We start from the raw sequence: 26,034 nt of genomic DNA, 5'->3' as shown, positions 1-26,034 counted from the left end.
TATTCATTTGTATTCTTACCACCTAGCCCAAAGCTCAACACATAGCAGGTTGGTTTAAAAAACTTGGTTTAAATACCAAATTGATAGCTACTCCTTGTTTTCTAAAACATTTCCCTCAATACAAATTATGTCTTTCTTTTAGTAAACAAATAAAAATCTTCTGCATCAACCTAATATTTGATTAACTTCCCTCTTCATGAGACAGTTTATTGCTTAAAACTAAAGCCATCCGCATACTACTTACTCCCCAAAACACCAGCATTAAAATTCATTCAAACTTAGCAGTAAAAAGAAAGATGATATCATGGTGTTACCATTTTCAATGGGGCCTGAATGAGAGGGCAGGGTCCATGCTTGAACACTTTCTCTTCATTAGCACTTCTGTTCCTGCACTCATCTCTGAGCCCCACCTCTCTGACCCTACTCAGACAAGGGGAACTGAGTGATGAGGTGATAATGAGGAGAAAACCTCCTACCCTGTTCTGGGCCTGGCTAGTTCAAAGCAGGACCACAGGGATGAGACTATACCTGGCTGTTTTAAGAGCTTTCTTCATTTGGAAAGCAGCATGATGAAAATTCATCATCATAATGAAGAAGAGGAGGCTGCAGCAGCAGTGAACATAGGTAAGAATGTAGATAACAATGTCCTAGCTTGGGTTCACCAGACAAACTCAGATTCTTGCTATGATAGGTCCTTTAGAAAATCCTAGCATTCTCTCTGCTGCTCAACAACACTGACTACATGACTGTATTAAAAAGGAAGGAAGGAGGGAAGGAAGGAAGGAAGGAAGGAGTGGAAGGGAAGGAGGAAGGGAGGAAGGGGGGAGAGAGGGAAGGAAGGAAGGAAAAGACAGAGGGAGGGAGGGAGGGAGGGAGGAAAGGAAGGGATGGGACAGAGGGAAGGAAAGGAGGGAGGGAGAGAGGGAAGGAAGGGAAGGAGGGAAGGAAGGAAGAAGAAAGGAGGAAGGAAAGAAAGAAAATAGAAAGTAAAGGCTTTCCCCAGGACACAGCAGGTGAAAAGAGATCTTTTCATACCCTAAACCCATAAAGAGGCCCCAGTCTCATGTGATTTATTTAAACTCCAGTCCAAACTGTGATGTTTTTAATGAGAAAGTTCACAATTGTTCTTTGGACAGCACTGATTCTCCAAGGCATGTAGAATGTCTATAATATGTAAGTGCTTCCCTAGACTCCCAGACCTAGGCTTGAGAGAAAAGCAACACACGAAAAAACACTTGTTCTTTCCAAGGTGGCTCCCCCTAACAATATAAGGGTTCTGATAGTGAAGTGGAGGGGAGAAGGAAATTTCGGTATGGAAATAGCAGTCTGCTGTAGCCCTGAGAAACACTTTCAGAAAGACTCCCTCATGTTTTTCAGATAGAAGAGGGCCCCCCCACCTGTAGTGCCTCTAAGCCAGTTTCTGATTCCATTCTCTATACCCCCCATATTTACTTCCCCTTCTTACTACTCTCCTTCTTTCTCTCTTCCCACTGACTTCTAGCCCCATCTGCCCCTCTGCCTCCAAGATGTTCCTATCTTATTTGGCCTTTCTGCAATCAAATGAGGCAAAAACATTATCATGACCTAATTTTTAGACAAAGAAACTAAGGCCCAGAAAAGGTGGATGACTTGCCCAAGGTCATTCCTCTAACTTGCAGCAGAAGCAAGACTAGAGAAAAACCAGGACTTTAGACTCTTAGGATCTCTTTCTTCCAACTCTTCTGAAAGGACCCTTACCCACTAATGAGTCTATATGTGAGGGTACATGTTAAAGGAAGGACAAACCTTTTCTCTGACCCACAATTTAGCATTGAACATGCCTTGAACATGATATTCTTCCAATACCATAAGTGCATGTGTCTCTACATTATAAGTTACACTGCTGAAGAGTTGTGATCCCATGGATGGTCCACAAGAACACTCCAATCTTGAAGCTCTAGCTAAGTTCCCATATATCTCTAAAGGAACAATTTTTTTTTCTGTTTTGACAGATAGTGTATTATGAGCAGTTCACGACTTAATTTTTGCATTGACTGTGTTGGCATCTACCATATCCAAGATTCAGTGTCAGTGATACAAGAAGAAACAAAATGAATGGTAAGACGTGTCTGGTCCTTGAGTCTACAATGTATTTGGGAAGATGTCTGAATAGAAAAATTCATTCTTAGACAAGGCATGATAGATAGATGCTCTCAATGCAGAGAAGATTTCAGATGATGAAGCAATATTTCTGCAGGGAGTCATTAGTAAAATCTTCATTGAAGCAATGTAATCTGAATACGGTCCTGAATGATGGGTAAGATTCTGGTAGATAGAGATGTAAGACAGATCCCTGTAAGCAGAGAGAATAGTGTAAGTAGTGGCCAGAGTTAAAAAAAAAAAAAGAAAGAAAGAAAAGAAATCAAAGAGAAAAGCAAACACTGCAATTTGGTAGTGGTGTTAGAGTATCGGGAATACAGTGGGAAAGTAGAACCAGGAAGTGAAAAGCCTTCAATACCAGAGTCTGAGGTCTGGAATTTTTTCCACAGACAATAGTAAGTCATTAAGGGTTCCTGGATAGGGTGATGGAGATATCAGAGCAGTGTAAAAGCCACTGTCGGGATCCAGGGCATGACACTTTCTGCCTCGCATGCTCAGAAACTTGGAACTCATCAGTGGATCAGAATGAGCTAGAATCAGGAAAACCAGGACGCCATTTATTAACTCACAGTAAGAAAAAGAAATGTCTACCCAAGTACGTCAAGATTTTCAGGTGCAAACAACAGAACCAACTCCAGCTAATCAAAACAAAAAGGAAAATGGTTACAAATATTGTGAAATTCACAAAATTTCCAGGAACCCAGAGCCAGTGAATCAAGCTCAGAGACTCTAGAGCCAAGATAAGAACCCACATGGCACTGCTGAACCACTCAGAGGTAAGTCCCACTGGGGGTGTGGATGCACAGCACAGCTCGCCCCATAGACACAGAGCAACCACGGGGCGTGCCAACCACAGGATTTTACTATAAAGAGCTTTGCTGCTGCTGCTGCTGCTAAAAAGTCCAACCACTTCCTGCCTGTCTATCTAGAAAAGTAGATTCTGAATGCGATCTTCCTTTTATGTGGTCCTTTCCCAGGTGGAACCTGATTAAATGTGGCTTGGAACACAAATATGGCTTGGAATGCAAGTTTTCCTACCTCTACTGTTGGAAGGTGCAAATCTCAATGAGAAAAACCACGAAAATGTAAGAGGGGGAGTTCAAAAGATGTAGGATGGCAATGATTTTGACAAATATCCTCTGCACAGCATGATCGGGAAATAGGTTTATCTTGTTGTGCCATCAGAAAGTCCTCGTTCAACATGAGGTTAGAGAAAAGGAAGTCCTATGTATGGCTTGATTTTTTCCATTGCTCTAATAACCTGTTGAATTCAATGCCACAATTCATTCATTCAATAATGCACATTCACTCATTTGGTTTGCCCCATACCACATGTACGCCACTGAGCTCTAAGGAGGGACACTACTACACTCCCTTTGTCAGCCTTCTTTAGGGACATTACCTTTTCTTCCTTTTTTCTTCCCTTCCTAGTCTGCCTCCCAGGCCATGTCTGTTCTTTTATTTTCCTTCTGCAATCCACAGAGCTAGTATAATCTTTCTGAACTTGGTCTGAAGAGAAGAAAGAGATTTTTCCTATTAGCATATACATCTCCCAGGCAAAGAACTTGAAATCACCTTCCACATGCCAGAGTGAGTCCAACTTTGACCACTCCTCTCCCAAAGCACCAGTAATAACCCCAACTCCCTGCAAAAGCTATAACTTTAATAAAAAACAGGTCACACATCAGACACCAGTATTGCCAGAACATGCAAACACACACGCACTCTCTGTCACTGATAACTCATAAAAGAAAATGAAATTTCCAACAGTATCCTTCCCCCGGGTTTCCCCAAGGAATTCCCTGGGGAGAGGGGAAGAAGGTTCTTAAGCACCCTCAACACTCCTGACACAATGTGCAATGTCATGGGTATAATCCTGATCCCTGGAGAATAACTGGGACATGCAGTCTTTGTGTCATTACTGAAACACAGTTGAAGGACAAGTGATGAGAGTGGTGAAGAAGATACATATTTGAAGGCTTGCTTCTGTCTTTACTGACTATATGACATAAGACCTCTTCCCGCTCAGTCTCAGTCTCCTCCTCTGTAAAATGGGCACGAGATTCCTAGCTCACAGAGTTGTTGTGAGACGTAAATAAAGAGATTTAAGCAGAGCACCTTGTAGAGTAGCAAGCAAATGGTACCCAGTACTATCCTTGCTGTTGCTGGTGTTTTATCACCACCACCTTTATTATTGAACCAAAGGGTCCTATTAGCTCAGAGCTGAAAACAGAGAGTCCCTCATGCCCATCCTGTGTGTTCATCTCTAATAGATAGAAAAGCCACTTCCTTGTCATTTGGGTAACAGAAGCATTCAAATTCTATTGAACATAGGGACTAGCCTGCAAGTGGACAGGTGACAACTCACAGAGGGAAAAGACAAGCACTCTTAGGAGCCCTGTGTGCAAACTTGTCCCCTTCTCATCCCTCCTCACCCCCACTCATTGCCTCCCCACCTCTCTCCTTACCCAGAGACTTGCTTTCTCATTACAAGCGGTCTGGGGGTGGAGGGGACTCTCCCTCACTCTCTGCAGGAAACAGGGACTGTACTTATGCATTACCCCTGTAGAAAGCGAAACTGCATGGCTGGGAGAATCCCATCATCACTCCACTCCCTAATGAGAGAGATTGTTTGCAGGCAGATGAAATTAAATTGTAAGCTCTATTGACTTCAACAACAGGTGCCATTTGGGCAAACCCAAAGGGGGCCACCAAACTGTCAAAAAGATTTAACTCTTCCTGACACCACAGCATTGGGTAATAGCCTCCCACCAGTTCTGCTGCCAGAAACATCACCACTGGAGATCCATTCCCCTGTGTTCTTGCCCTGAAATTCTTTTAAAAATGTTAATCCTCAGGGAGAGGAAACAGACAACTCAATCATGCTAAGGTGCCTGAGAAGAACCTGGGTCCCGATGCTGGCTAAGTTCCTTGGCCAAGTCTCTTCATCTGGAAAATGGAGGAATGCTGAGAATTACAGCCATATCCTAGGCTTTGGGGAAGATTAGATGAGAAGTTATAGGGAAGATGCTTAGCACAGGACCTGGTACAATGTGAGTGTTGCACAATTCATTCACCACATAAGGAATTTCTTGAGCTTCCTCTCTGGCAAACACTCATGTGCTTAAAAAAATGCAGACCCCTGAAACTCACCCTGACGATCCCACAGCAATAGGTCTGGGCTGGGCCGGGGATCGCACACCTTTAACAACCCTCCGGCTAGTTTGTAGAGGTGGTCAGACCATCATCCTCAGAATCCACCCCACCCCCACCACAAGGCCAATCCTAGGGTCTGGCTGATAGGGGTTCAATCCCCCCACCCCCACAGGAAGGGCCTGAGGAGGCCTGCTGAGTGGCTAAAGGAGTGAACACTAAAGAAGGTCAGGGAAAGGAGTGATAAAGCTTCTCGGAGCCAAACTGAGCCATTTGCAGTTTGCCTCCTCCAGCCTGAGGTCTTCCTCTGGAGGAGATGGGTGAGGAGAGATTGAGGGTTAACTTGGGTAAGGAACTGAGAGGACAAGTAGCAGTCTATACAAAAGAAAGCGCTTTCGGAAAACCATTGTGTGAATCCCAGACACCAGCCACAGGCGCTTAAATTCCAGTTTAAAGCAATTCAGTTCCTGTTCCGTTCAGCAGGCGATGAATTGCAGGCATTTGCACTTCTGTGGTACCTTTCACGCCAGAACTTCAAAGCCCTTTTCAAACACAAATCTGTTCAGCCTCATAACCTGTCTGAGAGATTTGGCAAAGGGATAGCCAGGATCACTTCCCTCCCTACCTCAAGGGCAGCCTTTTGGGCGGTGGGAGACAGGAGGTAGGAGGCAAAGGCAGTTTAACAGTCACTTAACCAGGCATCTTGACAGCTCGCAGGAGAAGGAGCCACGTGGGATCAGACGTTTCTGGGACACAGTCTGAGGCATGGAATTCCAGAATTACCTGGATACCCACCTCTTTCTCTTTGGCTTTAGCATCCTGTTTAGCCTAAATAGTGTCTGGTGATTTGGCAGACACTGAGCGTGCCTACCCAATGTCATCTTCACTTCCTCCTTGTAACAGAACCCCAACTTTTTCTGAGGTGAGACAGCCCCAGGGGGTAGACCACGTGATTCATTTAAGCCAAATTAGCAATCCTCTTCTCATTTTTCTCAACTCCTTGCAGTCATGAGAGACCTCATCACTTAGGTTTGGCCAATGAGATCTTAACGGGAAATCTGCTGGGGTTGTATTTGTCAGAATTTGCTATGCTGCAGTAACAAATTACCCCTATCTCAGTGACTTAACACAACAAAAGTTTATTTTTCTTTCACATTATAACTGCAATGCGGTTGGTGGAGACACTGCTCCACACTCACCAGGGAGCCCAGCTGAGGAAGTCTTCGGCATGTTAGAAGGGAATAGTCTAAATCTGGGGTCTCTAGAGTCCCCTTCAAAGAGACAGAAGAGGTTGGATTCAAGGATACTGGGTCTCAACTGCCTATGCTGGGAAATGACACACATCACTTTCTCTTATAGTCCATTGGCCACACAGAGTCATGTCATGGTCATGTGATGCTAATCTAAGGCTTGAAAGTGCAGGATTACACATAGAATGGTAGGTGATGCTGTGCCACAAAGGTGACCTCATGACAAAGATTATGTCTCCTGCTACCTCACATATCCTTGTATTCTATTCCTGTAGGAAGCCCACCTTACAGATGGTAATCTGCAATGTCACTCATTTGAAGCTAAAAGTGCCTAACTCGGCCGGATTCCTGTCAGCCCTGCACCTGTGCATCTGCAGAGTACCCTACAGCTGTGCTGGTAATATTGGGAATCATAACAAAAATGGCACCATGGGGAATGGGCTAGTCATGTCTTTACTCAACAAGAAAGGGACATCATTTCCATGCCTTTCTAGGCACTGGAGGCTCAGAGTAAATAAAACGGGGTCTATTCTTCCTTGAAGGCCTCATGAGATTATGAAGAAATCAGGAAGGACTTTCAAAAATCAGCCTGCTGATGTTACACATTCTAAGCAAACACTGAAAATTAATTCCATTCACAGCACAACCTCAGACCAAAGACCTGCTCGATAAGAATTTGCGGGGGTGTCGAGAGAGTTGGAATTAATGGCAACTTTAGAGGCTATTTCAAGGAATTTAAGTCTTTGATGAAAAGGGACAATCAAAGAGAAAAAAACACTAGCATTTTGGTCATCGTCAAATACCCAGTTATTTGGAATCATAAAACATGGAGAAAACCTGCTTTTTTTTAAGATTTTATTTATTTATTTGACAGAGAGAGACAGCGAGAGAGGCACACAAGCAGGGGGAGTGGGGAGGGAGAAGCAGGCTTCCCACTGAGCAGAGAGCCTGATGCGGGACTCAATCCCAGGATCCTGGGATCATGACCTGAGCTGAAGTCAGACACTTAACAACTGAGCCACCCAGGCGCCCCAGAAAACCTGCCTTAAATAAAGTTACCCAGTTCACCTCCCTCATGGAAGCACTTTAAAAGGCCCTGTGGTGGCCTCGCCAGCCATACCTTCTTTCAGCTCTTGCAGATGCCCTCCTAGTGGGCCCCGCCAATCATCTCAGTCACCAATGTGTCTTCCTTAATCTGAGCTGTAACTTGGTATGTCAGGAGTGTGAAGAACAATTAACCACTTGAGTATTGCATAACTTCAGAAGTCTCTTGAGATGAAATGTATGCAAATGATAGTGTCTATTATTGGTCTGATAACCATTCTTTAATTCCAATTTAAAAGAGATTTCCAGACATCATGATGCATTTGATCCAATGAAACATTCAAATAAATTTATATCACTTGAGTGGTAATTTATCTTCTCTGCCTGGAGCAGAAAGAGGTTTCAGTTCAGTAATAATGAATTTATGTCATTTCTCCCAAGTTGGTTTCTTTTGGTTGGAGCATAGCCATTCAAATCTGTACAGTCTTTAACATGGAGTTGCTCTGGGCATGAAGCTATTCAAAAGATCCCGAGATGAAGTTTGCCACCTACCCCAATAACTTTTGTGTCCAGGTTAGAAGTCACAGTTCACAAGAAAGGAAGCCATTCCTTGATCAGTGATATGCTGTGAGAGAGAATGAGAGAGAGGAGAGAGGAGATGGGAAACAAATAGGTGAGCTAGTGGGACAGGTGATGGGGGCACTAAAGAGCAAGAACAGTAAGTTGACAGGCCACATTGTGCTTTCAGAAGATGGAGCCCTCCTTGTTAAAGCCACCATCTAGGCATTTTCCATTCCTCATCACATTCCCCTGGATATATCTGCTTTTCCCAGATTTGCTTTCCACCACACTGCCTCCCAGAATCTGAGCCTCAGTCAAAACCAGTCCAGGAAAGGCTGGAGTCACATGGTACCTGGTGAGATAATGCCTGTTTTATTTGAATAAGGAGGAAACTGTGTTAATAAATGCCAGTGACATTTAATGATGTGGCTTTCATTTCGAACACATCATTGCTCGATATTGAATCCATCCATTTTGATAATAAACACCAGGGCCACGGAACTCTCACTTTTCACCCGCAAATAAATAAATAATAGGGACTTGCTCTGTGTGCTGGGAATGAGGGAGGATTGCAACTCCCCTGCATGCGTTTGCATCTTATGAACTCTATTTAGCCACATGGCCTCCCATTCGTCTCTCTGGAAATCCAATTTCCCTCTTGCAGGTTCGTCTGCCAGTTTTCTAATTTTCACATCAAACTGCATATTACTCATTGTCAGACTGGTTGTTCTGGAGGAATCGTTAGAGTCTTAAACCCTTTACCATGTATTTTCAGTCCTGCCGCAGATGGTTGCCAGGCATCATGTTTTCCAAAAGAGCGCTAACGACCCGCAAAAAGCTCAAAATTTCAAACCCGCATTGTCTTGGCCCAGGCCAGGGACAGTGAGAATAATACTCTCTGAAAAATAAATCCAAATTCTTTAATACAGCAAAACGGTCCCTCATAGTGTACCCAGGATGGTGTGATTCATTTTTCCATCACTTAGCACAAAATAGATCCTTAATAAATCATTGATTAAAAAAATGAATAATGACTAAATGAATGGTATGTTTTATACACACTCACTTCTACAAGATTACATCGATATATGTTACATATATATCAAATCAAACTTTGCTGCATCTAGTACAAGTTAATTTTTCTTTAATCTATTTATGCTAACAAAAAAATCTTTCTCTTTATTTTAAAAGGATCACTAGTTATACTTTAAATGGTAGCTTTAATTGATATAATTAATTTTAATTTGTCATGATCTAATTCTTAACAATTTACCCACTCAGATCCTCCCCAGATCTGTAGTTTCCAAAGCTGGGCATTTAGCTCTAACGTTCTGTTCGTCCCATTTCCAAATTCTCAGGCTGATGGAAGGGTCTAACACATTTCCTCTTTAGGGCTGGGGTCCATCATGGAAAGGAATATCTCAGGCTCATTGCAGCCAGAAATGAAGAGGTTTGGCTGGAAATCCATCTCCCTGGGGGTCATCTGGGCATGCTCACGGTCTCCAAATGGGTAGCATTGCTACCATATTCAGAGGATAGGCACCCGTAGGGAACCACCTTTCTAGAAACCCCATTCCACAGACATTTCCCTCATTCCTAGAAAATTCCTCCAGGCTCTCATAGGCGGTTGCCAGGTATAAGCACTAAAGGACCAGAGAAAATGTTGTCTTTTCCTTACGGTTTTCCAGGAGATGAACTGGAGGAAGAAAGCAGAATTCTTTCTTAACAGAATCAAACCTCAAAAGCCTGAGGTTCAGAACAGGTAAATGCAATTCCTGACCCTGAATGCTATACTGGAGGAGGGGGAAAAAAAGCTGCAAAGGAAATCCTGATGTCCTGATATGAACTGAAGTTGAAAATTGGTTATGAAAAGAGAAAATCCTAATTCTTAGGAAGCCTGTACATGTACATGAACTATTCTAATGCACAGAGCTTTGAGGTATATTGATTAAATAGATAATATTTAGTTGATTAAAATATTATACATAATATTGTTGATTAAAAATATATATAATAAATATGTATAAAATATAAATATACTGTATATAGAGAGTGTAAGTAATAGAGCAAATGGTGTAAAATGTTAGTCGGTGAATCTGGTAAAGGGTGTATGATATTCTTTGTATTATTCCGGAAACTTTTCTGTAGGTTTGAAATTATTTCTAAGTTAAAAGTTTAAAGTAAATATTTTAATCCACGAGCATAGATGAAATCAGGCTGGACCCTTTAAATGTGACCAGGCGAGGGCCACGGGCTGAGGATGGCACAGGGGAAATAGATGTTCTGCCAGAGCAGGAGACTGCAAACTTTGTAGGGGGACAGATAGTAGATATTTTAGCCTTTGTGGGCGGAACAGGCTCTGTCACAGCTTCCTAACCCTGCCGTCATAGTAGCCGAGCATCCACAGACAATATGTAAATGAACTGATGTAACTGCGTTCCCATAACATTTTATATATAAAAACAGGCAGCAGGTTGGATTTGGCCCAGGGGCCATAGTTTGCTGACCCCTGAACCAGATAATTGGGTGTATGGGATCTGGTTTACTCTCATTCCACTGGGGTCCCCTGGAGGGAAGTGTCACTGCCTAGCTTCCTGTGGTAGACTTCATCTCCTACCCCTGCCACTCTGGAGCACCCTCACCACTATCTGTTCACAGTGATTGACATCAGTAATCTGCACTCCCTTCTAGAGAAATCACAGAGGGAAGTCCTCTTGTTCACAGGCTTCCGCAGGTCAGCCTAGAAAACACAGATGACAATCTCTACATTCACGTGGGAGACAGAGAGGGCTGTCATTACAAATGCCAGTCCAGAAAGGAAGGGGGGGAAGTTGCCCCTCCATACACACACAGGAGAAGCCTGCTCCTCAGAAATCACAATCCAAAACTGTACCATGAATGTTTGCTTTATTTAAAGAAAAAAAGTTTCTCCTTGGGTCCATTGTCCTATCTGGAAATGATCACATAACAAAGGTCCCACATCAAGAAATGGAGAGTAAGAGAAACAGTGAAGACGACCAAGAGTGGGAAGAAGGTAGGGAGAGAAAAATCCCAACTGAAGTTAAAATTCCTTTTGCTCCTGCGAAGTAGTCACTGGATTATTACCCTCGCACCCTTGCATCCCCTTGCTGGTACCCTTGGTGGTCAAAGTCATCTGGCTTCTGCCCTGTCTCATTACACGTTCTGTGCTGTGTTCTGGGTTCCCATGGAGAAGACAATACACCTGCCCCACCACAAGATGTCAGAAGTCCCCAGAGAGGGACACAGAGTTGGAGCTCAGCCAAACCCCATGGCTAACACAGAGCCTCCACCTGCCCCCAGTCCAGCTGTCTATCCTGTCCCAGAGCACATCCTTAAGCTAATGGTGACTGCTCAGGACCCCAGGACCTCTGGCTTCTTGAGAGGCAATTTTATTTGGAAGATAATGAATACCCAGGCAACGGAAAGAGGAAGCAAGCAAGCAAGCAAACAAACAAAAAGGTTGGAACATCTAGTGTAGCTGACTTTGCTGGGGGGATTGCTGGGGCAGGTGAAAGCATCAAGGTAGAGGTTAGACACTTGGCAGTTTCCTCTGATCACATCCTCTCACTCACTTTTTTTAAAAAATATTTTTATACTTATGTTAATCACCATACATTACATCTTAGTTTTTGATGTACTGTTCCATGATTCATTATTTGTGCATAACACCCAGTGCTCCACGCAGAATGTGCCCTCTTTAATACCCATCACCAGGCTAACACATCCCCCACAACCCTCCCCTCTAAAACCCTCAGCTTGTTTTTCAGTGTCCATCGTCTCTCATGGTTCATTTCCCCCACCAATTTCGCCCCCTGCATTCTGCCCCTCCTGCTATCTTCTTCTTCTTCTTTTTTCCTTAACATATATTGCATTATTTGTTTCAGAGGTACAGATCTGTGATTCAACAGTCTTTCACAATTCACAGTGCTCAACATAGCACATACCCTCCCCAATGTCTATCACCCAGGCACCCCCTCCCTCCCACACCAACCCCAATCCAGCAACCCTCACTTTGTTTCCTGAGATTAAGAATTCCTCATATCAGTGAGATCATATGATACATGTCTTTCTCTGATTGACTTATTTCACTCAGCATAACATTCTCCGGTTCCATCCACGTCGTTGCAAATGGCAAGATATCATTCGTTTTGATGGCTGCATATTATTCCATTATATATATATATATATATCTATATATATATATATACATATACACCATTTCCTCTTTATCCATTCATCTGTCAGTGGACATCTTAAGCTCTTTCCAAAGTTTGGCTATTGTGGACATTGCTGCTACAAACATCGGGGTGCACGTACCCCTTCGGATCCCTACATTTGTATCTTTGGGGTAAATACCCATTAGTGCAATTGCTGGATCATATGGTACCCCTATTTTCAACTTTTGGAGGAACCTCCATACTGTTTTCCAGACTGGTTGCACCAGCTTGCATTCCCACCAACAGTGTAGGAGGGTTCTCCTTTCTCTGCATCCCCACCAACATCTATAGTTTCTTGACTTGTTAATTTTAACCATTCTGACTGGTGGGAGGTGGTATCACATTGAGGTTTAGATTTGGATTTCGCTGATGCCGAGCGATGTTGAGCACTTTTTCATGTGTCTGTTGGCCATTTGGTTGTCTTCTTTGGAAAAATGTCTGTTCATGTCTTCTGCCCATGTCTTGATTAGATTATTAGTTCTTGGGGTGTTGAGTTTGATAAGTTATTTATAGATTTTGGATACAAGCCCTTTATCTGATATGTCATTTGCAAATACCTTCTCCCATTCTGTCAGTTGTCTTTTGGTTTTGTGGACTGTTTCTTTTGCTGTGCAAAAGTTTTTTATCTTGATGAGGTCCCAATACTTCATTTTTGCCCTTGCTTCCCTTGCCTTTGGCAATGTTTCTAGGAAGAAGTTACTGTGGCTGAGGTCGAAGAGGTTGCTGCCTGTGTTCTCCTTTAGGATTTTGATGGACTCCTGTCTCACATTTAGGTCTTTCAATCATTTTGAGTCTATTTTTGTGTGTGGTGTAAGGAAATGGTCCAGTTTCATTCTTCGGCATGTGGCTGTCCAATTTTCCCAACACCATTTGTGGAAGAGACTGTCTTTTTTCCCTTGGACATTCTTTCCTGCTTTGTCAAAGATTAGTTGACCATAGAGTTGAGGGTCCATTTCTGGGATCTCTATTCTGTTCCATTGATCTATGGGTCTGATTTTGTGGCAGAACCATACTGTCTTGATGATGACAGCTTTGTAATAGAGCGGGAAATACAGAATTGTGATGCCGCCAGCTTTGCTTTTCTTTTTCAACATTCCTCTGGCTATTCGGGGTCTTTTCTGGTTCCATACAAATTTTAGGATTCTTTGTTCCATTTCCTTGAAAAAAGTGGATGGTATTTTGATGGGGATTGCATTGAATGTGTAGATTGCTCTAGGTAGCATTGACATCTTCACAATATTTTTTCTTCCAATCCATGAGCATGGAACATCTTTCCATTTCTTTGTGTCTTCCTCAATTTCTTTCATGAGTATTTTATAGTTTTCTGAGTACAGATCCTTTGCCTTTTGGGTTAGATTTATTCCTAGGTATCTTATGGTTTTGGGTGCAATTGTAAATGGGATCGACTCCTTAATTTCTCTCTTCTGTCTTGTTGTTGGTGTATAGGAATGCCACTGATTTCTGTGCATTGATTTTATATCCTGCCCCTTTACTGAATTCCGGTATGAGTTCTCGCAGCTTTGGGTTGGAGTCTTTTCGGTTTTCCACATAAAGTATCATATCACCTGCAAAGACTGAGAGTTTGACTTCCTCTTTGTCAATTTGGATGCCTTTGATTTATTTTTGTTGTCTGATTGCTGTGGCTAGGACTTCTAATACTATGTTGAATAGCAGTGGTGAGTGTGGACATCCCTGCCGCATTCCTGACCTTAGGGGGAAAGCTCTCAGTTTTCCCCATGAGAATGATATTCGCTGCAGGTTTTTCATAGATGGCTTTTATGATATTGAGGTATGTACCCTCTATCCCTCGACTCTGAAGAGTTTTGATCAAGAAAGGATGCTGTACTTTGTCAAATGCTTTTTCTGCATCTATTGAGAGGATCATATGATTCTTGTTCTTTCTTTTGTTAATGTATTGTATCACATTGATTGATTTGCAGATGTTGAACCAACCTTACACCCAGGGATAAATCCCACTTGGTCATGGTGAATAATCCTTTTAATGTACTTTTGAATCCTATTGGCTAGTATTTTGGTGAGAATTTTTGCATCCATGTTCATCAAGGATATTGGTCTGTAATTCTCCTTTTTGATGGGGTCTTTGTCTGGTTTGGGGATCAAGGTAATGGTGGCCTCATAAAACGAGTTTGGAAGTTTACCTTCCATTTCTATTTTTTTGGAACAGTTTTCGGAGAATATGTATTAATTCTTCTTTAAATGTTTGATAGAATTTCCCTGGGAAGCCATCTGGCCCTGGGCGTTTGTTTGTTGGGAGATTTTTGATGGCTGCTTCAATTTCCTTAGTGGTTATAGGTCTGTTCAGGGTTTCTATTTCTTCCTGGTTCAGTTTTGGTAGGGAGTGCATCCATTTCTTCCAGGTTATCTAATTTGCTGGCATATAATTGCTCATAATATGTTCTTATAATTGTTTGTATTTCTTTGGTGTTGGTTGTAATCTCTCCTCTTTCATACATGATTTTGTTGATTTGGGTCATTTTTCTTTTTGATAAGTCTGGCCAGGGATTTATCAATCTTGTTAATTCTTTCAAAGAACCAGCTCCTGGGTGCCTAGGTGGCTCAGTTGGTTAAGCGACTGCCTTCAGCTCAGGTCATGATCCTGGAGTCCCAGGATCAAGTCCCACATCGGGCTCCCTGCTCGGCAGGGAGTCTGCTTCTTCCTCTGACACTCTTCCCTCTCATGTTCTCTATCTCTCATTCTCTCTCACTCAAATAAATGAATAAAATCTTAAAAAAAAAAAAAAGAACAAGCTCCTAGTTTCATTGATGTCTTCTACTGTTCTTTTGGTTTCTATTTCATTGATTTCTGCTCTGATCTTTATTATTTCTCTTCTCCTGCTGGGTTTAGGCTTTATTTGCTCTTCTTTCTCCAGCTCCTTTAGGTGTAGGGTGAGGTTGTGTATTTGAGACCTTTCTTGTTTCTTGAGAAAGTCTTGTATTGCTATATACTTTCCTCTCAGCACTGCCTTTGTTGTATCCCAAAGATTTTGAACAGTTGTGTTTTCATTTTCATTGGTTTCCATGAATTTTCTTAATTCTTCTTTAATTTCCTGGTTGACCCATTCATTCCTTAGTAGGATGTTCTTTAGCCTCCATGTATTTGAGTTCTTTCCAACTTTCCTCTTGTGATTGAGTTCTAGTTTCAAAGCATTGTGGTCTAAAAATATGCAGGGAATAATCCCAATCTTTTGGTACCAGTTGAGACCTGATTTGTGACCTAGGATGTGATCAATTCTGGAGAATGTTCCATGGGCACTAGAGAAGAATGTGTATTCCGTTGCTTTGGGATGGAATGTTCTGAATATGTCTGTGAAGTCCATTTGGTCCAGTGTGTCATTTAAAGTCTTTATTTCCTTGTTGATCTTTTGCTTAGATGATCTGTCCATTTCAGTCAGGGGGGTGTTAAAGTCCCCCAATATTATTGTATTGCTGTCAATGTGTTTCTTTGCTTTTGTTATTAATTGCCTTATATAATTGGCTGCTCCCATGCTCGGGGCATAGATATTTAAAATTGTTAGATCTTCTTGTTGGATAGACCCTTTAAGTAGGATATAGTGTCCTTCCTCATCTCTTATTACAGTCTTTGGTTTAAAATCTTATTTGTCTGATATAAGGATTGCCACCCCAGCTTTCTTTTGGTGTCCATTAGCATGGTAAATGGTTTTCCACCCCCTCACTTTCAATGTGGGTGTGTCTTTGGGTCTAAAATGAGTCTCTTGCAGACAGCATATGGATGGGTCTTGTTTTTTAATCCAAACTGATAGCCTGTGTCTTTTGATTGGGGCATTGAGCCCATTTACATTCAGGGTAACTATTGAAAGGTATGAATTTAGTGCCACTGTATTGCCTGTAAGGTGACTGTTACTGTATATTGTCTCTGTTCCTTTCTGATCTGTGCTGCTTTTTGTCTCTCTCTTTGCTTAGAGGACCCCTTTCAATATTTCTTGGAGGGCTGGTTTCGTGTCTGCAAATTCCTTTAGTTTTTGTTTGTCCTGGAAGCTTCTTATCTCTCCTTCTATTTTCAGTGATAGCCTAGCTGGATATAGTATTGTTGGCTGCATATTTTTCTCGTTTAGTGCTCTGAAGATCTCATGCCAGTCCTTTCTGGCCTGCCAGGTCTCTGTGGATAGGGGTGTTGCCAATCTAATGTTTCTACCATTGTAGGTTACATATCTCTTCTCCTGAGCTGCTTTCAGGATTTTCTCTTTGTCTCTGAGACTCATAAGTTTTACTATTAAATGTCAGGGTGTTGACCTATTTTTATTGATTTTGAGAGAGGTTCTCTGTGCCTCCTGGATTTTGATGCCTGTTTCCTTCCTCACATTAGGGAAGTTCTCTGTTATAATTTGCTCCAATATACCTTCTGCCCCTCTCTCTCTTTCTTCTTCTTCTGGGATCCCAATTATTCTAATGTTTCGTCTTATCATATCACTTATCTCTCGAATTCTGCCCTCGTGATCCAGTAGTTATTTCTCTCCCTTTTTCTCAGCTTCCTTATTTTCCATCATTTGGTCTTCTATATCGCTGATTCTCTCTTCTGCCTCATTTATCCTAGCAGTTAGTGCCCCCATTTTTGATTGCACCTCATTAATAGCCTTTTTGATTTCGACTTGGTTAGATTTTAGTTCTTTTATTTCTCCAGAAAGGGTTTCTCTAATAACTTCCACGCTTTTTTCAAGCCCAGCTAGTATCTTTAAAGTCATGATTCTGAACTCTAGTTCCGACATCGTACTAATGTCCGTATTGAGTAGGTCCCTGGCTGACGGTACTATCTCTTCTTTTTGCTGAGGTGATTTTTTTCATCTTGTCATTTTGTCCAGAGGAGAATAGATGAATGAGAGAACAAAATGCTAACAGGTTAACAACGTCCCCAGCAAATATACTGTATACAAATCAGAAAAGACCTGAAACCAGGGAAAAAGAAAGGGAAAGAAAGAAAAAAGAAAGAGAAAAGAAAGAAAGATAAACAAAGAAAAAGATTAAAAACAAAAACAGAACAATACAAAAAAAAACAGAATATGATCAAATATGATCAGGTTAGTGCATAGATCAGTGCCACACACTAGATTTTGGGCATATTTTGGTCTGTTAGAAAAAAGTGCCTTCTAAAATTTTAAGGGAAGGAAGACTTATATATGTACAAAATAAGGGTTGATACAATGAAGGGATGGAAGATGACTGTAAAGATGAAATTTATAAAAGATTTTATAAAAGGAATTGATACAATAAGAAGTTGTCTGAAAAAAGAAAGAAGAAGATTTTTTAAAAAAAGGGGGAGAGAATGTGATCAGGCAGGAGACTAGAACAAAGCCATACACTAGTGATTTATTTACTAGTATATTTTGATCTGTTAGAAGAAACTGTATCTCAAAATTTTAAAGAGAGAACAACTTATATATATATGCCAAAAATAAGGGTAACTACTATGAAGGGATAAAATATGACTCTAAAAATGAAAAGTAAAAAATGTTTTTTTAAAAAAAGGGATTGATAAGTTGTTGGTTGAAAAAGGGAAAATGAGAAATTAAAAAAACAGTTAAAAAAATTAACTTTGAAAAACTAATGAATCATGGTAAAAAAAGCCATGAATTCTATGTGCAGTATTCCCCTAGCGCTGGAGTTCTCCTGTTCTCTTTGATCGGTAAACTTGGTCTTTGCTTGCTGGCTGTTCGTGCTGATCTTCTGGGGGAGGGGCCTGTTGCCATGGTTCCCAAATATCTTTGCTGGAGGCGGAATTGCCGCGCCCTTGTCGGTCCAGGCTAAGCAAGCTGCTCGGGTTTGCTCTCGGGAGCTTTTGTTCCCTGCAAGATTTCCCTATGGCTTTGGAGGACAACAGTGAAAATGGCAGCCTCCCAATCTCCGCCCCAGAGGAGGCAAGAACTCGGGGTTCCACTCCTCAGTGCGCCCCCAGAGAAAAGCAGCCAGTCACTCCCGTGTCCCCGGTCTCCGGCCGCACTCCGTGCTCACCTGGCCTGTGACCGAGTGTTTCTATCTCTGGCACCCGACCCCGTGTGGAGTCTCCAAACCCAGCAGATCCCCGTGGTGCGCTCCCGCACCGCTCTCCCTGGGGGAGGAAGGGGGGTCTCCCCGGATCTGCCACTTGTTGGGTCCCTGCTGGAGGAGCAGTGGCCCGACTGGGCCGCGGATCACAGTTTATGGCCACCCCGAGCTGAGAGCCCGCGCCTTGGCTCCATCTCTGCAGCCGGCTTCCCTGCTCCGATACCTGGGAGCTCTGCCACACTCAGGCACCCCCGGTATTTCTGTGACCCTGAGGGTCCTGAGACCACACTGTCCCACGAGGGTTCCACCTCCCGCTTAGCCACTGGAGCAATGTCCCTCCGCGGAGCCGACTTCTAAAAGTTCCGATTTTGTGCTCCACGGCTCTAGCACTTGCCCGAAGCAGCTGACGGAGGCCCCCTCCCTCGCCGTCTATCCTCCCGAATATCGCCTCGGATTCACTTCTCCACACGTCCTACCTTCCAGTAAGTGGTCACTTCTCTGTTCAGAGAGTTGTTGCTACTCTCCTCTTAGATCTCCTGTTGAGTTCGTAGGTGTTCAGAATGATTTGATCCCTATTCAGCTGAATTCCTGAGACCAGAAGAAATCCATGTCTCCTACTGCTTCGCCATCTTGCTCCGCCCTCCCTGACATGATAAAATTTATGAAACACTGTACTGAGAGATTTGTGGAAATTGTGGGTAGGATTAACAAAATGTACAAACAAAAACTAAGCAATTTTTTTAAAAAGGCAAGCATTTGCTAACTTTAGGGAAAGCAAAGAAATAAGAAATAAAACAATCAGTGCTCTACAAAGCTCAGCTTCGAATAATGTTTACATAGACAAATAATGTGACCACTGAGAATTGCTTCAAACAAAGATCTTGATATCACTGTAGTGAAATAGTGGTCTAGAGAAGCAAAGGGAAAGGTGACATGAGAAAGCAAAATCCTCAGTTATTGTAGATCAGGAGAAGTGGGTCAAATTGAGCTACCAAAAGTTAGCAGTATATGCATATATTTAGATATATGGAGAAGTGTATATTCCAAAAGAAATGGCTGAAGGGATCAAGAATAGCGATCTCTGGAAAAGCAGGGGGGGGTCTGGGAGTAGGGGGGCAAGGGAACCATTTCTTTGTTACAAGGCTTTTTGTACTATGTGAGTTACATGCATGAGTTACTTTAACAAAAATAAAGAATAATTTAACAAAATAGAATATATTAAATTTATAAATACTATTTAAAATGATGCTTAATTAAGTTTGTAAATGGGACTGGGTTTAACCAAAGGCCCCTAAAAGTGATTGTCAGATTTGCTGGAATTATATATAAAATAATAAAGTTTGTAAGTGGAACATAAGAGTCTAAGGAAGGATTAGGTTCAATTAACCTGAGTAAACAATATTATTTCGATAAAGCTTAAATAACTTCTGAATATCCTTTTCTCTGCATGAAAGTCCATCTTGAGAACATGAAATTCCCTGGTATTGTCAGATTTAAAAGCCTGTGCTGAAAGGTAGAGGAGAAAGTGAGAGCTGGGGTGAAAGGCTGGCTCTGCCCTGGAAAAAGGAAGGAGTCTTCAGCTGTGGGCTTTTCCTCAGCACCCATCATTTATACACTGGACCCATGGACTGCTGCGGGCACCTCAGTATCTCACGTACCCCAGAGGCTGGCGTCCTCGAAGTGGTTCTGCCTCAGATGATCAGAATGTGCTGTTTAATCTTGAAGCTCTGTCTGGTCGTCCCTGAGTCACACAATGTACTGAGCAGCCTCCTCCACTGCTCTGGGCAATTTGCAGTGGGATAGGTGGTAAGGCTGACAAATTGCTTTCTCAACCCTGTTAGTGACCTTCACTGCCCCACAGTCATTAGATTCTGGGGAAATGAGCAGTTGCTCCTAATTAGGAACAGTATGTGTGTTTTTTGGGGGACAGTGAGCAGGCAGTGGAGGATGAGTGGGGATCCAGGGACACAGGTCAGAGACTTTTGTCTAAAGAAGTCCAGTCTGAAAGGAAGGACAAAAGTCCACACTAACAGGCACTCATTTGAAAAGATTATGAGGGATATTTCCACAGTCACCCTCAGGAAACATTTCTCCCCCTGCATTTTATAGTCCTCTAGCTCTTCAGAATGTGGGACTAGGAAGAGTAAATTTAAATAGGCAGGATGATTCTGACATACTGTATCGAGCAGGACTTCAGAACGACCAGATAGTAAAGATCAGAGACTTTGTGGGCCACATGAACTCCATTGCAACTGCTCAACTCTGTCATTTTAGCGCACAAGCAGCTTGCGGTGTGTAAATGAACGAGCATGGCTGTGTTCCCATATAACTGTATTTACAAAAATAGATGAGGGGCCAGATCTGACAGTTGTTTGATGATCCCTGCATTAGAAATGCTAAGGAATGGTAGAATTTCAGGTTGTTTGTTAAGTAGACAAGTGGGTGAGAATATCAGTCAGAATATTACCTGTTGCAACTGCTGGATGACAATCCAAGCTTGCTTAAGCCAAAAGGGAATTTTTCGTTTATATAACTGAAAATCTAGAGGTAGAACTACTTTAGGAGCTGTTTTAAATGACTTCTCCTTCTTCTCATCTTTGGGCTCACTTTTTCCTCTATTGAGGGCATTCTCAATCAGGTTCTTAGAGTCATAAAGTGGCTGCTGCAAGCCACCAAGCCTAGGTCCTTCCAGATTCACATCCTATAGACAGAGCATGGAATTCCTGACAGAAGACTTGAGATGTACTCAAATTATACTGGCTTTAAGCCAGGTACCTATTCGGTCCTGATATATGCTAGGATGAGGCTCTTTCTTTGCTTTGTTTCTTCAAAAAGGTTCTGATTACTCTTGGGCCTTAGTCGTCCATATAAACATTACAATCAGCTTATCAAGCTCCGTGATAAACATTGCTGGGCTTAACTGGAACTGTATTAAGTCTATAGACAAATTTGAGAAGAATCAACCTCTTGACAGTATTAAGTCTTCATATTTATGAATGTGGTATAGTTCTCTCCGTTCATTTACATATTCTTTAATATCTCTTAATAATGATTTTAATTTTCCTTACTGAGTTCTTAGATATAATTTGTTAGATTTATTTCTAGATTCTTCATTTTTTTTTATATGACTATAGGGTTATCTTTATTAGTTTATCTATTGCTGCATGTTACTCCAAAACTTAGTGACTTAAAACAGGCAATAAACATTAGCTATCCTCGCAGTTGCATGGGTCAGGGTTTGGGGGTATCTTGGTGCTGATTTGAATCTCTCATGAGGTTGCAGTCAAGCTGTCAGCCAGGGCAGCTCTCATCTGAAGGTTCAACTGGAGCTAGAGGATCACTTCCAAGGTAGCCACTCACATGGTTAGCAAGTTGGAGATGGTTGCATGTGGGAGGCCTCAGTTTCTCCCAGATGGGGCCTCTCTACAGGCTGTGTGGTGTCTGCACAACATGGCAGTTGGCTTCCTTCAGACTGAGTGATTCAAGAGAAAGAGAAACCTAGGAGGAAGCTATCCTTTTTATGATCTAACCTCAAAAATGGCATAATGTTACTTTCTATTTGTTAGAAGTGAGACATTAGTCTGTCTCATTTTAAGAGGGAGAGCAATCTGGTGCCACATTTTGAATCTCAGGAGGGAAACAGGCAAAATGCCCAAAGTCAGAGAGTTTTTCTTTTTTATTTATTTATTTAGATATTTATGTATTTATTTAGTTGCAAAGAAACCTCTGTGCTTACACAGAAATGAACATTTACTTTTCTTAGTTTTACATTGTGCTTCTTTATTTGGGTAAATCCAAAGAAGATACTGTTTCCTTAACATTGTTTTCCCCATGGCCTGTGATGGCCTCTGAATTACAGCCACAGGGAACTAATGTTAGCCTCCCCTCAATGCTCCAGTTATTCATTTGCATGTGCTTTTCTCTCTGCCAGGAACACATCTCAACTGGCTTATGCCCACCAAAGTTTTCCTTGACTGAGCCTGGGCAGGACACCTCCATACATACTCCATGCTCCCATCACACCCTAACTTTCACCTGCATGACACTAATTATGCAATAATGCAATAGTTCTCAAAGTCTGGTCCTCAGGCAGCACTGGCAGAACCTCGGCATTTGTTAGAAAGGCAGACTGAGTCCCCACCCACACCTCCTGAATCAGACACTCTGGGGTTGGGCCCCGATATCTCTGCTGTAACAAGCCCCTAAGATGATTCTGGTGCTCACCCAGTTTGGGAACCACAGCACTGTCTAATGCATTGCTTGTGAACTGTTTGGATCCCACCTGGAGGTAGGCTCCCCAGGGAAGGGCTGCACCTGTCCTATTCACCTCTGTGTCTGCCAAGCCCACAGTAGGTGCGCTTTCAGTTCCACTGGGTGGAATCCAAAAGACAAAGGTTAAGAGTGAATGAGAGGGGGTGCGGAGCAAGATGGCAGAGGAGTAGGAGACATGGATTTTGTCTGGTCTCAGGAATTCAGCTGGATAGGGATCAAACCGAAACTAGGAGCTGGTTCTTTGAAAGAATTAACAAGATTGATAAACCCCTGGCCAGACTTATCAAAAAGAAAAGAGAAATGACCCAAATCAACAAAATCATTAATGAAAGGGGAGAGATCACAACCAACATTAAAGAAATACAAACAATTATAAGAACATATTATGAGCAACTCTATGCCAGCAAATTAGATAACCTGGAAGAAATGGGTGCATTCCTAGAGATGTGTCAACTACCAAAACTGAACCAGGAAGAAATAGAAAACCTGAACAGACCTATAACCACTAAGGAAATTGAAGCAGTCATCAACAATCTCCCAACAAACAAAAGTCGCCTGGGGCCAGATGGCTTCCCAGGGGAATTCTACCAAACATTTAAAGAAGAATTAATACCTATTCTCCTGAAACTGTTCCAAAAAATAGAAATGGAAGGAAAACTTCCAAACTCGTTTTATGAGGCCACCATTACCTTGATCCCCAAACCAGACAAAGACTCACTCCATCAAAAAGGAGAACTACAGACCAATATCCTTGATGAACATGGATGCAAAAATTCTCACCAAAATACTAGCCAATAGGGTCCAACAGTACATTAAAAGGATTATTCACCATGACCAAGTGGGATTTATCCCTGGGCTGCAAGGTTGGTTCGACATTTCCAAATCAATCAACGTGATACAATACATTAACAAAAGAAAGAGCAAGAATCATATGATCCTCAACATATGATCCTCATATGATCCTCATATGATCCTCTCAACAATCATATGATCATATGATCATATGATCCTCATATGATCCCAATGCAGAAAAAGCATTTGACAAAGTACAGCATCCTTTCTTGATCAAAACTCTTCAGAGTCTAGGGATAGAGGGTACATACCTCAATATCATAAAAACCATCTATGAAAAGCCTACAGCAAATATCATTCTCAATGGGGAAAACTGAGAGCTTTGCCCCTAAGGTCAGCAACATGGCAGGGATGTCCACTATCATTACTGCTATTCAACATAGTATTAGAAGTCCTAGCCACAGCAATCAGACAACAAAAAGAAATCAAAGGCATCCAAATCGGCAAAGAGGAAGTCAAACTCTCACTGTTTGCAGATATGATACTGTATGTGGAAAACCCAAAAGACTCCACCCCAAAACTGCTAGAACTCATACAGGAATTCAGTAAAGTAGCAGGGTATAAAATCAATGCACAGAAATCAGTGGCATTCCTATACACCAACAACAAGACAGAACAGAGAGAAATCAAGGAGTCGATCCCATTTACAATTGCACCCAAAACCATAAGGTACCTAGGAATAAATTTAACCAAAGAGGCAAAGGATCTGTATTCAGAAAACTATAAAATACTCATGAAAGAAATTGAAGAAGACACAAAGAAATGGAAAAACATTCCATGCTCATGGATTGAAAGAACAAACATTGTGAAGATGTCAATGCTACCTAGAGCAATCTACACATTCAATGCAATCCCCATCAAAATACCATCCACTTTTTTCAAAGAAATGGAACAAAGAATCCTAAAATTTGTATGGAACCAGAAAAGACCCCGAATAGCCAGAGGAATATTGAAAAAGAAAAGCAAAGCTGGCGGCATCACAATTCTGTATTTCCCGCTCTATTACAAAGCTGTCATCATCAAGACAGTATGGTACTGGCACAAAAACAGACCCATAGATCAATGGAACAGAATAGAGAGCCCAGAAATGGACCTTCAACTCTATGGTCAACTAATCTTTGACAAAGCAGGAAAAAATGTCCAATGGAAAAAAGACAGTCTCTTCAACAAATGGTGTTGGGAAAATTGGACAGCCACATGCGGAAGAATGAAACTGGACCAGTTCCTTACACCACACACAAAAATAGACTCCAAATGGTTGAAAGACCTAAACGTGAGACAGGAGTCCATCAAAATCCTAAAGGAGAACCCAGGTAGCAACCTCTTCGACCTCAGCCGCAGCAACTTTTCCTAGAAACATCGCCAAAGGCAAGGGAAGCAAGGGCGAAAATGAACTATTGGGATTTCCTCAAGATAAAAAGCTTTTGCACAGCAAAAGAAACAGTCCACAAAACCAAGAGACAACCGACAGAATGGGAGAAAATATTTGCAAATGACGTATCAGATAAAGGGCTAGTATCCAAAATCTATAAAGAACTTATCAAACTCAACACCCAAAGAACAAATAATCCAATCAAGAAATGGGCAGAAGACATGAACAGACATTTTTCCAAAGAAGACAACCAAATGGCCAACAGACACATGAAAAAGTGCTCAGCGTCACTCGGCATCAGGGAAATCCAAATCAAAACCTCAATGAGATACCACCTCACACCCGTCAGAATGGCTAAAATTAACAAGTCAGGAAATGAGAGATGTTGGCGGGGATGCGGAGAAAGGGGAACCCTCCTACACTGTGGGTTGGAATGCAAGCTGGTGCAACCACTCTGGAAAACAGTATGGAGTTTCCTCAAAAAGTTGAAAATAGATCTACCATATGATCCAGCAATTGCACTACTGGGTATTTACCCCAAAGATACAAATGTAGGGATCCGAAGGGGTACATGCACCCAGATGTTTATAGCAGCAATGTCCACAATAGCCAAACTGTGGAAAGGGCCAAGATGTCCTCAACAGATGAATGGATAAAGAAGAAGTGGTATACACCTCACACCCGTCAGAATGGCTAAAATTAACAAGTCAGGAAACGACAGATGTTGGCGGGGATGTGGAGAAAGGGGAACCCTCCTACACTGTTGGTGGGAATGCAAGCTGGTGCAACCACTCTGGAAAACAGTATGGAGGTTCCTCAAACAGTTGAAATTAGAGCTACCGTTCGATCCAGCAATTGCACTACTGGGTATTTACCACAAAGATACAAATGTAGGGACCCGAAGGGGTACATGTACCCCAATGTTTATAGCAGCAATGTCCACAATAGCCAAACTGTGGAAAGAGCCAAGATGCCCATCGACAGATGAATGGATAGAGAAGATGTGGTATATATACACAATGGAATATTATGCAGCCATCAAAAGGAATGAGATCTTGCCATTTGCAACGACGTGGATGGAACTGGAGGGTGTTATGCTGAGTGAAATAAGTCAATCAGAGAAAGACATGTATCA

Source organism: Callorhinus ursinus, unplaced genomic scaffold, assembly GCF_003265705.2.
Source record: "Callorhinus ursinus isolate GAN/ISIS: 27379988/994484 unplaced genomic scaffold, GSC_fseal_2.0 scaffold39, whole genome shotgun sequence".
Lineage (NCBI taxonomy): Eukaryota > Metazoa > Chordata > Mammalia > Carnivora > Otariidae > Callorhinus > Callorhinus ursinus.
The sequence above is the reverse complement of the archived record's forward strand: the minus strand, read 5'-3'. Positions refer to the sequence as shown.